We start from the raw sequence: 14,121 nt of genomic DNA, 5'->3' as shown, positions 1-14,121 counted from the left end.
CATTTACTTCCTCAAAAACCATAGGCCTATTTTGATTCTTTATTCCTAAATATTAATTAGCCAATGAGGATTGGTCTGAGTGGTAACGAGTTGAATCTTTACTTGTCAGGTTTCAGATTCGATTTCCTACTCCGTCAAAATTTAGTCTTTATGATTGTCCTGATCTTAAGAGCGACCTAAACTTTTTGGAACAAAAAAAAACTATAAATATTAATTTCACTTCTAATAAGTTAATAATATATATCATTTTTAACAATACTTTTTTATATTCGTTTTTTATTTATTATTTTATAATTAAAATTATTTGATAACTTGCTAGATTCGATTTGATGATCTTCGCCGCGGTTACCTGCAAAACAGAACCGGAGACAGGATCTCCGGGAAAACTCTCCGACGATCAAGTCAGTTTTATGGGAAGGTTGGTAAATTGATACTGGTATTGTGGGGAAAAGATGTAAAAAACGTACCTCCTCATTTGCTTCTATGTCCTTTTTATAAGTGTTCCTAGGTAATCGTCGGGGGCGGTTACTCTTTCCAGGCCACGTCCCTTACGTGACTACAAACGTGGTCTCGTTTGTTTTGAGTGGGAGGCTTAATGCTCCGTTTAGGATTTCGGGGCGGTTACTCGTTTTACCCGCTTCCTTTATTCGGAGCCCGTTTGATCTTGAACCATGGGCCTAAGTATAGGTTGGGCCCGTGTTTATGATTCGGCCCGGTTTGGTTTCACGGATCATCACATGCCTCCCCCTTAGTTTGGCAAGAGCCCTTTAGGGTCTTTTCATATGTTATAGGGGACTCTTCGTCTTCGTCTGGATATTCAAAATTCGAAAGTGGTTCTTTCGTTCTCCGTCATTTCTTCTCCGGCGTCAACCCTTTAGCGTTCGTTCTTCTCTGTATTCTCTTTCACATGTAAGTGTTCCTTTCCGCAACTCGTAACTCGTTCGACCCTTTTCTTATTTCTGCTCGTCTTTCTTCGTTAATATGTCGAACCCTGACCTCGATTTCGCACCGTTCGACGAAAATTACGTTCGCGAGGTGTCTCATGAGGTTGATGAGATGGTTGATGAAGTTTCAACCAGCTCTCCTTGGTCTGATTCCCATCCCGCCGATTTTCTCCATCTGGCGAATACAACTGATGAGGGTCTAGGTTTTGACCCTAAGAAGTTGATTCCACCACCTGTCCCAACTCCCCGTTTATTACCAAAAAAGGACAGGTTGGGAAGCCTAGTTTGCCGCGAGACGATTGATGACTTGCGGGAGCAGTATCCTTGGCTCCAAGGTCTGGAAACCATCATTCCCGGGGAGAATAGAGGGCCGGGCGACTACCCAAGGGGGTATTTCACCATTTTTGTCGCCCAGATTATCTGCGGTTTCACGTATCCGCTGGTGGATGAGATTGCTTCCATCCTTGGTGGTTATGGAATCGCACCCGGACAACTGCATCCCAACGGATGGGCCGACTTAACATTGGATAAATTTTTGGCGGATTGTTTGGAGGTTCCCCTCTCGCTCAAGATTTTCTCTAAGCTTCATCATTTCAAGAGTTCGGGGGAGTACTTTACTTTCATCCGACAGAGCGGTTACTACGGCTTTGATGAGAAGTCGAACAAAATCCGCGAGTGGGATAAGTCTTATTTCTTCATTAAGTTCCATGAAGGGAATCCAAACTTTCTTCGCTGCTGGGGCCGACCCAATGTAAAGAGTTTGAACTTTGGTTACCCCAGCAAGGACGAATCCGATATTATAAAGTTCTTGAAGAGCACTCCTCCTTTTGTATGGACATATGATCAGGCATTCCATATGCTAAGAAGCCGAGTAGCGATTGCCTACCGCGAGGGAGATCGTGTTGTCTATATCCCCTATCGCGTTTTTGTACAAGGTACTATTAACTTATTTCCAAGTTGATGACTTCTTTTAACCCTTTGCAGGGGTGATCCTTTATCTCAACTCGCTGCAGATCGGGAAGCGAAAGCCCTGGCGAGAAGGAAGAAGCGGATGGCGGGAACAACTTCTGTTGCAGGGGCGAATTCTCCTGTGGGGGCGACTCCTTCTGTTGAGGCGGCTTCCCCCCCAATTGCTTCCGTTTCACAGGGCCCCGCTTCTGTTTCTGAGGAGCTTCCCTTAAATAGGAAGCGGAAGAGTAATGTGGATGTGGAGTCTTCTCGCCCTAGGAAGAAGAATACCTCCGTATCCTTGACTGTCGGTGGTACATCTACGTCCACTCCATCCAAAGCCAAGGGCGGTCCCCCATTTCATGAGGTATCATAATTTATTCGCTCTTCTTGCGTTATTTATTTTCTCTTGTCGGTTTTCGCTGTTCTCCTGACCCTTCTCCTTGTGTATCCATAGCCGATTTCTGATATCAGCGGATGGTGGACCAGAACCTTTGGTAAAGCCGTGAGCTTTTCCTGTAGGGACATTGTTTCTTCCATATGCAATGTCCTTGGGCGACTTCCCTCCGCTTCTCATGTGCGCGAACAGGTGCCGCTTCCGACTGCCATGGAGGGGATTGAGAAGCGAGCTATAGAGGTATATTGCTTTCCACTTATGTTCTATCCTTCAAACGCATGTCTCTATTCGCTGTTTTTATTCGCGTATCGTCTTATATGCAGATTATCAATTTCGCGGAGGGTGCTCTCTACAGGGATGCTGAACGAGCTAGAGAGTTGGAAAGCCTTGGTACTGAATTGGCGACTCAGAAGTCGCTTTTTGATGATGTCCAAGGCAAAGTAAAGGTCCTTGAAGGTGCTTGTCAGAAGGCTATGAGCGAGAAGGAGGAAGCTCTCAAATCCCTCCAGGCTAAGTCCGATGAGCTTCAGAAAGTCATTGATGATCTGAATTCGTCCAAGGAAGCCTTGGAGATGCAAAAGAGGAGGGCCGAGGAGATCACAGCTGAAGATGGTGCTCGCATCTATTGGTATGGAGAGCGGATTCATGCGGCTTATGAGCATGGACATCCAGATCATGTACTTAATCGCCCCAAGGTTCCCATTCCTGAAAAGGATTTAGCTGAGAAATGGGACAAGTTGGAGGCCGAGGATGCTGATATGGATGAGGTACTTCTCCTGGATTGGCAGAGTTTTCATGATTCTCCAATTAGCTGTGAGATCCCAAATCAGAACGTAGAAGGAGGGGCACCACAAGATGTTTCTCGCTCTGATGCGGTTACTGATTTGATTGTTGGGGATTCGCTTGAAGCAGATCATCCCACAGGAGAAGATGAAGGAGCCGCTGAAGGCGAAGGGGGCAATAGAGGCGAAGGAGAAGAAACTGTAATATAATTTTATTTATATCCGAACTGTTGTATGTAACAAACTGCCAGTATATATATCAACCGAGCGACCTTGCCGCCGCTTTTCATATATGTGCAATTGTTGTTTTATCTTTCGTCGCTTTAATGCCGGTTATTTTCGTATGTGACCCTTGCCTCTTGCCGACTTCATACTTGTAATTTTTCGTAGTTAGTTTTGTTTTTCATTAGGGTGGCCAGACCCTTTTCGCAATTTTTTGAGTACTCGTTTATTCGCTTAATTTTATGCCTTATAATTTTTCTTTCAAAAATAATCATAAGGTTTTGCGAATGATGCGTAATCATGCATCCGCCTTTCTTTAATAGGCAACACATTTATGTGTGTTTAAGATTAAACATAAGGTTTTGCGAATGATGCAACAATTGAATATCTTTATTAATAAAGAAAAAAGACTTCTTGTTACATGGGTATACAAACTGTGCGGGATCAAAGCCTCATTAAAACCTTTTATCAGAAAACCCAGTGGGAAAAACTCATAAAAGGAAAAAGAGTACTCGTCATTTCCCTGAACTACTCGGCCTGTTTATATAGGCGTAGATTCTCTAGATTCTAGGTGCGCGGGAGCTTTTTTCCGCTCATTTATTCTATTTCAAAAGTCGATGGTCCCAGCTTCTTGGATACCCTGTAAGGCCCGAGCCAGTTGACGCCTAATTTGCCTTTGCCTTCTCTGGATTGTATTTTATCCGCTTTTTTCAAGACCAAGTCGCTCTCGTTGATTATCACCTTTCGCACCCTTCTGTCATGATACTTCTTGATTCTATTGCGGTACACTGCCATTTGCATGTAAGCTTGTTCTCTTCGTTCTTCTACAGAATCCAATGCATCTCTAATGTTGATAGGATTTTGGGTGTCACAATAATAAATTATCCGATCTGTAGGCGACTTGATTTCAACAGGCAGGACTGCTTCGGCTCCATAAACCAGCGAGAAAGGTGTTTCGCCTGTTGCTGCCTTTACAGAAGTTCTGTATGCCCATAGCATATGAGGTATCTCATCCGCCCAACATGTTTTTTTATCGCCTAGCCGCTTCTTGATTCCCTGAATTATGGCCCTGTTGGTAACCTCTGTCATACCATTCGATTGGGGATGATTTACAGAAGAAAAATGATTTTTGATCCCTATGCTTTCGCAATATGCTTTGAATTTTACACAGTTGAACTGGGTGCCATTATCAGTTATAAGCGTTTGTGGGATTCCAAACCGCATGATAATGTTCTCTCGTAAGAACTCGATCATTCGCTCAGGTGTTTGAGCGGTTACTGCCTCCGCTTCTACCCATTTGCTGAAGTGGTCGACTGCGACTATCAAGTACTTCCTTTTCTTTGTCGTTTCTGGGAACGGGCCCACTATATCGATCCCCCATGTTGCGAATGGCCACGCCGTCATTATAGTGACTTGTTCGGCTCCGGGAACATGCTTTTCATTCGCATGGATTTGACAGCTGTGACATTCCGCTACCATCTTCTGGGAATCCTCCACCACCTTTGGCCAATAATATCCCATCAACTTGACTTTTCTTGCCAACGCCGCGGATGCTTCATATGCGCCACAAATTCCTTCATGGAGTTCTCGCAGTACATAGTCTCCTTCATTGCGGCTAATACATTTCAACCATGGACATGTATATGATTTCCGGTATAAAGTTCCATCTCGAATTGAGTATCTCGCTGACTGCCCAATTAGTTTTCTGGCTAAGCTTTTATCAACCGGCAAATCTCCATGTTCCAGATATTGGCGGATGGGCATCCGCCAATCTTCATCATCTTCCAGCTCTTCGATGACCATAATCTGATCGACTTTGAATGCTGGTGCTGACCTTATTTCCAAATTGCATGCTTTTTTACTCCGTGGTTCTCTACTCGCCGCTGCTTTTGCCAACTCGTCAGCCTTTGTGTTCTGGCCTCTCGGAACATGCACCATTTCCCAGACGACTCCCTTGTTTGTTAACTCCTGCGTCAGTCTGCCGACCACCTGATGGTACTTGACCAGATCCTACTGTTTCGCCAGATAATTTTTTGTGATCTGATTTATCATGAGTTTAGAATCGCTGTAGATGACCACTCTTTCTGGTGTAAGTTCATTAAGCAACTTCAATCCGCATATCATTGCTTCATACTCCGCGGAATTATTGGTAGTTTCGAATGTTAACTTTGCCGCATAGTACAGGCGAATAACATCCGGTCCCTTAATGACGACTCCCAGTCCAGCTCCATCTGTGGACAATGCCCCATCCGTGAACATACTCCATTCTTCTTTTTATGCTTTTGGACATTCGTCTTCATCCCACGTGAACTCATTCACGAAATCGGCAAGTACTTGACTTTTTAGAGCTGGTCTTCCTTCGTAGCGAATATCGAACTCTCCCAACCGAATCGACCACTCCATTAATCGGCCGGATGCGTCAGGTTTCTGTAGTACCTTTCGCATTGGAATTCCAGTTCTCACAATGATAGTATGCGCCTGAAAGTATGGCTTTAACCTAGCCGCCGTGGTTATCACCGCGAGGGCCATTTTGTCTAACCTTGAATACCGAAGTTCTGCGTCTTTCAAAACTTTGCTCATATAGTACACTGGATATTGTTGCCCCTCTTCTTCCCGCACCATCACCGTGCATATCGCCATACTGGTGACGGATACGTAAAGAAATAAATCTTCTCCATCCTCTGGCCTGCTCATTAAGGGCAGATAGCATAGTAATCACTTTATCCCCTCAAATGCTTCTTGACAATCCGACGTCCATTCAAAGGACTTAGATTTTTTGATGGCATTGTAGAAAGGTAGACATCTCCTAGCTGAGCATGATATGAATCGCCCTAATGCCACCAACCGCCCGTTCAGTCTCTGTACTTCTCTTATGTTCCTCGGTGTCTTCATCTCCATCACTGCTTTAACCTTCTCAGGATTCGCCTCAACTCCTTTGCCGCTAACAATGAAACCCAGGAACTTTCCTGCTCTTGCTCCAAACGTGCATTTCTCTGGGTTCAATTTGAGGCCATATTTGATCAGTACTTCCAGGATTTCTTTAATATCCTGCGGGTGGTCTTGCATCTTCTTGCTTTTAATGATCATGTCATCTACATAAATCGAGAAGTTCTCGCCTGATTTGTCTGAAAATATCTTGTTCATCATCCGTTGATATGTTGCTCCCGCATTTTTCAATCCAAAGGGCATCACCTTGAAGCAATAAGTCGCCTGATGAGTTATGAACGACGTCTTGATCTCATCCGCCTTCTCCATTGGTATCTGGTGGTAACTGGATTTCACGTCGGTGAGCGATAAAGCTTCAAATCCCGCAGTCCCATCTACCAATATATCAATGTTAGGTAGCAGATACATATCCTTCGGACAAGCTTTATTCAGATCTTTGAAGTCGACGCACATTCTGTACGTTCCATTTGGATTTTTGACTAGCACCACATTGGCTAGCCACTCCGGATAAGTGACTTCTCGAATTGCATCTGATTCTAGCAAATCCGCCACTGCTTTTTCAATCGCCTTCTGCCGTTCTGGAGCATGTCCTCTCTTTTTCTGTCGCACTGGGGTTGCACCTTTGTCCACATTCAAACGATGGGTTGCTATATCTGGACTTATCCCCTTCAGCACTTCATTCGGAGCGGCGAATGCCGACTCGCATTGGATCAACACCTCGGTAATGGCTTTCTTCATTTCCTCTGGAAGTCCTGTCGCTATCCGTACGTTCTTATCATTTGAGATGGCGAATAGTTCTGTTTCTCCTAACGCTTCAGCCGGTAACTTCTCATCAACTTTATCCTCTCCATCTGGATTCGGTTCAAGTGACAATGTATAAGCTTGTTGAGATATAAGTTGATCCTCTTCAACAATGACTCGCCCTTGGTGTGTTGGCAAATACAATGTCAAATGCTTCATTGAGATGAGCGACTCCGTTTCCGATAGGAACGGACGCCCCAGAATTATGTTGTAGGCCAATGGGAGATCAACAATTGCAAATTCTAGATCACCTCGCCATTTTAGATTCTTGTCGCCCATTTCTGTCTCCAACACCACCTGTCCACTTGTTTGAGATGATTGACCTCCAAAACCAGTTACATCCATGAACGTATGTTCCACTCGCTCGTCGTTAATTCCCAACTTGTTGAATGCAGTTCGAGTAATGACATTGCAAGAACTGCCTGTATCAATAAGGACCCGCTTAACGTCCCATCCTTCAATGGCCATCGTAATCACCAAAGCATCCGCATGCGGCTCCGTGATCCGCGCAAATGAGTAATTAAGGGCATCCCCCCTACGCGTGTTGCTTTTTCGCTGTTCACGGCGAGCCCTTTTTGTTGGAGGCTCATAGATCCCGCCTGCTATCACGTTAATCACCCCTTTTTCTGCTTTTTTTCTGGCCTTGCTTCTACCTCATGTGGGAGCGTTGCTTTCTCATCAATCGTTTCTTTTCTAATGAATTGACTCAGTTTGCCTCTCTCAATCAGCTTTTCAATCTCCTTCTTCAATTCATAGCAATCGTTCGTGTCATGGCCGTTCAATCTGTGGAACCTGCAATATTTGTTAGGATATCGCCCCAAATTGGTTCGACCTTTCACCTCAGGAAACTGCACATCCTTTTTCAGAGGGTTTTTCTCAATCCAAAGTAACACCTCATGACGAGTCGTGTTCAATGGTGTTTGATATCCCCCCCCCCCCCCCATTTAAAGGAACGATCGCTTTTTCGAACCAGATTACCCTTAGAATATGCTTGGCCTTGATGGCGGCGATTGTCCGAGGTGGATCTAGCCGCATCTCTTTCTCGCCGGGTTTGAGCTCTATGCGCCCTGTTAACATCGTCCACTTCCATAAATTCTTTTGCTATCTTCATGAGTTCAGCCACTGTGCGTGGTTTATTGCGGATGATTTCCTCCCGCATGCTCCAATCTGTGGTTCCATCCGCCATGATTTTGCGAATGCTCACGATATCTGGGTTCTGTAACCGCACCAGAATATCATTGAATGCGACTACAAATTCCCTTAGGGAATTATAGTTTCTCTGTTTGATCTCCTTCAGCTGCCTATCCGTCACATCCACTGCTTTACAGCCCACGAACTTTGCACAGAAATCACGACTGTATTGATTCTAGTTGTGAATAGATTCAGTTGGTAGGGATCGAAACCAATCGGATGCTGCTCCTCCCAAAGTGGTCGAGAACAATCGACAAATTATGCTTTCGCTTGCTCCTGCAACATCCATCAACTCTCTATAGTTTCTGACATGCGCCTCAGGGTCAGAATTTGGATCCCCATAATATTTAGGTATCGCCGGTGCTTTTATTCTGTGATCTGGAATAAATTCTCGCAATGATGGGGCAAAAGGCGAATCACTCTGCACCGCTGCTCTTGCCCTAGGTGTGTATCCCATCCGCTCCATCATGCTTCGCAGTTGATCTTCCAATTCAGTATTGGGTTCCCGCCGAACTTCTTCCATCCGTTGCTGATGAATTCTGGGTGACGTCCACCCGCCATACTGTGTCGTCACTTGTTCTCGCCGTGGGGCTAACCGCTGTCCAGTTAGAGGATCATAGTTCCAAGTATGCTCCCGCCCAGACATATTCCCTCCAGACGTCATCAACCCTGAATGTCCGTGGTCAAAGGGTTCCGTTTGTCGTAGCGGAAGAATTCCTTGCATTCCTGGCATTGGTTGGGATGACTGCCAGGTCGGATGGATCGTCATAATAGGATCTTGGTGTGAGTAGTGGTCTGGATGGCTATGTGGTGTCATGCGACTACTCTGACCCATCTGATTTGGCTCTCGAGATGGCTGTGGAAGCGTAGATATGGCAGGAATAGTTGGTTGTTGTGTGGAGATGACAACAGGTTCTTGAGGGGCAGCCGTTACGGCGGTATTGCAGTTAACAAACTAATCATTCGATCCCCAGCCGCTTGGCTCATATTCGAAGCCAAGACCTGTCCTGCCATTTGTACAAAATCGCTATTAGACATCTCCATCTCAGTTTGCACTTGGACCTCCAATAAGGGACTCAATTGCCTTAAAGGATTCGACGAGCTGGGTACCACATGCTGTGTACTCGCAGGCTGCCGTGGACCTCTTGAGTTCGTACTAGCTGATCTGGTTGTAACTCCGGCCGTTCGTGATGGTTCTGACATGTTCTCAGGGTACCTTTAACCAAATGTTGGTAAAAAAGGTCCATGTTCACCGCACCAATGATAACTTGCTAGATTCGATTTGATGATCTTCGCTGCGGTTACCTGCAAAACAGAACCGAAGACAGGATCTTCGGGAAAACTCTCCGACGATCAAGTCAGTTTTATGGGAAGGTTGGTAAATTGATACTGGTATTGTGGGGAAAAGATGTAAAAAACGTACCTCCCCATTTGCTTCTATGTCCTTTTTATAAGTGTTCCTAGGTAACCGCCGGGGGCGGTTACTCTTTCCAGGCCACGTCCCTTACGTGGCTACAAACGTGGTCTCGTTTGTTTTGAGTGGGAGGCTTAATGCTCCGTTTAGGATTTCGGGGCGGTTACTCGTTTTACCCGCTTCCTTTATTCGGAGCCCGTTTGATCTTGAACCATGGGCCTAAGTATAGGTTGGACCCGTGTTTATGATTCGGCCCGGTTTGGTTTCACGGATCATCATTATTAAATATTATTATATTTATTAATGCGTTGAACAATAAATTATTAAGAAACAATCTCTGTCAAAAACAATTCAAGATTTTATCATTAAAATCGTGAAAACATTGGAGCTTAATTTTGAAAGTAAATAATCAATAACTTAATTGTAAAGTCATAGAAGTTTTATGGATGTAATTATGAATTTTTATTTATTAACAACTCTAGTTCTAGTTTACCCTTTTTTTTATATGTTTGAGATTGATAAGTTTCAAGCATTGTGTTGAATCCGATCCAACTTGTTAAGATTGACTTAAGCTTCTATAGTCGATTTGTGATATGGCGCCCACTAGATATATTTTGATGTAAAAGTTGTTCAACAGCCCTGAAACATTGATGATTCTCTACTTACTACCATAGTGCTCATCAATCTATACTTCCTCTATATGTGGTCGTACCGGATGGAATGTGTGTCGTTGTCCCGGTTCCAACTGCCAATAAATTCATCGGACATGTTCAACCTAATGCCTACGGACATTTGCTGGAGAATGAACTAACGGTACCTTCTAAGAGGGTTGATGGTGCTCCCAAACAGAGCCAATGGGACAATTGAAGGTTGTTACCTCTTCAACCACTACGAAGGGGACCGAAGTGGTTCCTAATGCTTCAAAAAGTCTTGTGGTGCTTGCAACTTCCACCACGAAGGGTCTCAATGTGGTTCCTACAACTCAAAGGAGGACGAAGGCATATGCTATTAAAAAAGGTTTCATGATGCCTGCGGTTCCTGCTCAAAAGAGGGCACACATAGACCGGAATTTATGCTTATAATCCCCCAACTCGTCCTCCGGGAGTCAGAACCACATGAGAGGGGAAAGCTCCAACCATCCTTCGTTATTGGCCTGGTGTGATCCTTAACCAATAACCCTCGATCTGCATGAGCATACAATTTTCAATAAGTACACTACTTATAACGTATTTCCGTCATACCTTTTCTACTTTTCGTTTTGTTATGTTGTGTGGAACTCTAATCGATGCCTTTATTGTGGCAACTCTAGATGACAAAATACTCCAAAGGATCATTCATAGAGTCTCTTGTCATCGCCTAAAATATATAATGAAGATCATCGTTGAACGGAGGATAACAACTGGGAAGGATATGAGATACTGCGGTTCAAAGCTTCCAAACGAACTAGCTAGAGCTGGATCTGCTGAACATGACCCATAGCCTTTCCTAGATAGCTCGGGTTCTTATCGAAAAGGCATTATGTAATCAGCAACCTAATGAATCTGTTATCGACCTTTCTCACAACCAATTTGCTCATGTACTTTTTTCCCCAATATTAACCTTCTGCCTCATTTTAGTTTTATTCTAAAGCTCATTTAACTATTTTGGGCAGGCTCTGTCTTTGTATTTTGAAGCCACATCGAGGTTTGAAACTTTCGTGAAAAAGATAGCTTAGCTGGAGCAGAATCTCTGAACAACGTCCAGTAAAAATAATGAAGAATCCCTCAAGAAGGCTCATCAAGAATTAGCCTAGAATGAGGAGGACTTTCATCGACTTTGTCGTAAATTGAGTCAAAAGGAAGACGCTCTAAAGACAGAGTGTGTGTAAGTCCAAAAAGGTGAAACTTTGAACAAGACCTCTTATGCCACGGGTGCTCGATTGCAGAAAGAGCTTTCCTCTGCCCAATCAGTTCAACAACGAGCTACAACAACTGAACGATGTCTTCGAGCTTTTTGTGTATGGTAGAACTCGATATCTAATTTAAGCGTCTAGAATCCCTTAATCACCGAAGTCAATATTAATTGGTATGATCCTGATTCTCATTCCCTATGATTTTGATTCCACTTGTTGTTCCAAACTATAAATTAAACGCTCCACTAATATAGTTTATTTAGCTAAAAAACGGTATAATGACAAATTTGACCTTAAAGTTTTCAAACAAAATTAATTTTAAAATCAAATTTATATTTTTATCTAGATGATTGGATAAAATTTGTACAGTACTTAATATAAAAAAAAGATAAGGTGAAAAATATCTTTAACGTTTACCGTCAGGAGCAATTTTATCTTTAACGTCTAAAATAGTGCAATTTTACCACTAAGGTTGGTAGAGCAATTTTACCTCTAACTCAGGCCCGTCCATGAGCATGGGCAAGAGGGGCGCCTGCCCAGGGCCCAAGGATAAGAAGAGCCTCAATTATAGTAATGTATTAGTGCCTATTAAATTATATTTGATTAAATTTTAAAAAAATTATAATTGATTAAAAACGTTGGCATTAGATTTTTTCCAAATTAGTTTTACCAAATAAAAAATGTTGGCATCAATTACTAAATAGTCTTTCTAAATTTCCTAATTTATCTCGGATTCTTTCCAAATTTACTAATAAAAAATTTGGGCATCAATTTTCTAATTTATCTCAAAGTATTTCTATAATTATCTTTCCCACCTATCAATCCCAACAAAAATTTATAATTTATCTCTCCATTTTTCATCACACTCCAATCCCACAGAATATTAAACAGTAATATAATCATACATCCTCAATTCATCAGCCATATAATCAATTTTGTTTTCTAATCACCTCACTATGAAACTTCCAATTACTAATAGCATTTTTTGTTGTCTTTGAGAAACTCTCACAGATTCTGATTTACTCGGTCTTCAAAAGAACTTTTGGAAAAATGTATCAAAATCTTTCAATTTCAAGTACTTAGGCGCTAAACCTCGTTAAATGATGTGATTTTCAAATTTGATTTTTCATTTTTCTGTTATCATGCTTTGTATCGTAAAGAGCATAAAATCTATTAAAACTATTTCATAATTTATTAAATTTAAGAAATTTACTTCTAGAAATGCTCATAGACATAATTTTGTATAAAAAAAAACTTGGGTGCTTAAAGCAATATAAAATATTTTTATTAGATATTTTGTTAAATGTAACAAGAAAAGTGTCATTTTTAAGTAATATTCTTTTATACAATTTACTTTTCTACTTATTTTTTTTTTATTTCCACTTATTTATTAGGGCCCCATTTGGTAATTCGCTCCCGGGCCTCTAAAATCTCAGGATCTTGTCAATTTCAGATATTATTATAAAGCACATATTTTTTTTTTCTTATTATACACCAATTACATATTAGTTTGTTTAAAAAAATTATATTTTCTGTGATTTAATAATAGAATTCGGGATTACTATTTATAAATCTGGCGAAATATTTTGATTTTTTTTGTCCAAGCCGTACGATAGATAATATGTTTTTAATTTTATAAAATATTATATTTTAGTATGATGTATTAATTTTTGACACTCTTTAGGACAACCTCTATTGGAGATGCTCTTAATAGTAATTTTATCATAATATTGTCAAGTTAGATTAATTTAAAAAATAATTTATCAGACAGTCTTTTTAATCATGAATTTTGTTATTTATACTTCACATGTAAGTTATTTTATCATTCATTAATAACACGTAATAAATATATGATTAGACATCAATTTTTTTTTTAAAAAAAAGTTGTCATAGTGATCTCACAAATCATTACTTAATATATATTTTATTTAATTATAAATATTGTCAACCAATAATGAAATTAGAGAAAAAATCATAAAAAATATGAACCAATAGCATTCTAAAGGGGTGTTTGGTAGCTGCTTTTCGACCTCATGTTTGCCTTTTCATTTTGAAAATGAGAGTTTAAGGTGTTTGGTTAGACACCTCCTGTTTGCCTTTTGTAGTTGAAAAGTAGTTTTTTATAAAAGCAGGGAATCTCTGCTTTTTGGAACAGCAGCCTTTTCAAACAGCAACCAGCAAACCGTAACAAGAAACAACAAACAGCAGGTAAAACAGACGGACCCTAAGTAAATTAATTTTTTTTATATTAAAAAATGTTTGACAACCTTAATTCAAGATTACTAAAAATAAACTTTTATTAATTTTTAACATTCCATCACTCTAACCGTAGACATTTTTAAAATATTGCCAAATCAGTTTACACTTTTTAGACGCATTCTAAATGATCCCTATTTTTTCCCTTTGTAAAAACCCATGAAACCAATTCAATTTTAATTGTACAGTGCCGCACTGTCTATTACACAACGGTACAACCTCATTTTTATCGAAACTTTCACGAGAACATACGTACACGCGCCGAATTATCGCGTGAAGAACGGAACTATGGCTCTGGGAACGGCAAGGAACTAGCAGAAATTGTTTCC

The sequence above is a fragment of the Euphorbia lathyris genome, chromosome 7 (assembly GCF_963576675.1).
Source record: "Euphorbia lathyris chromosome 7, ddEupLath1.1, whole genome shotgun sequence".
Taxonomy (NCBI): Eukaryota; Viridiplantae; Streptophyta; class Magnoliopsida; order Malpighiales; family Euphorbiaceae; genus Euphorbia; species Euphorbia lathyris.
This window is presented reverse-complemented; position numbering follows the sequence as displayed.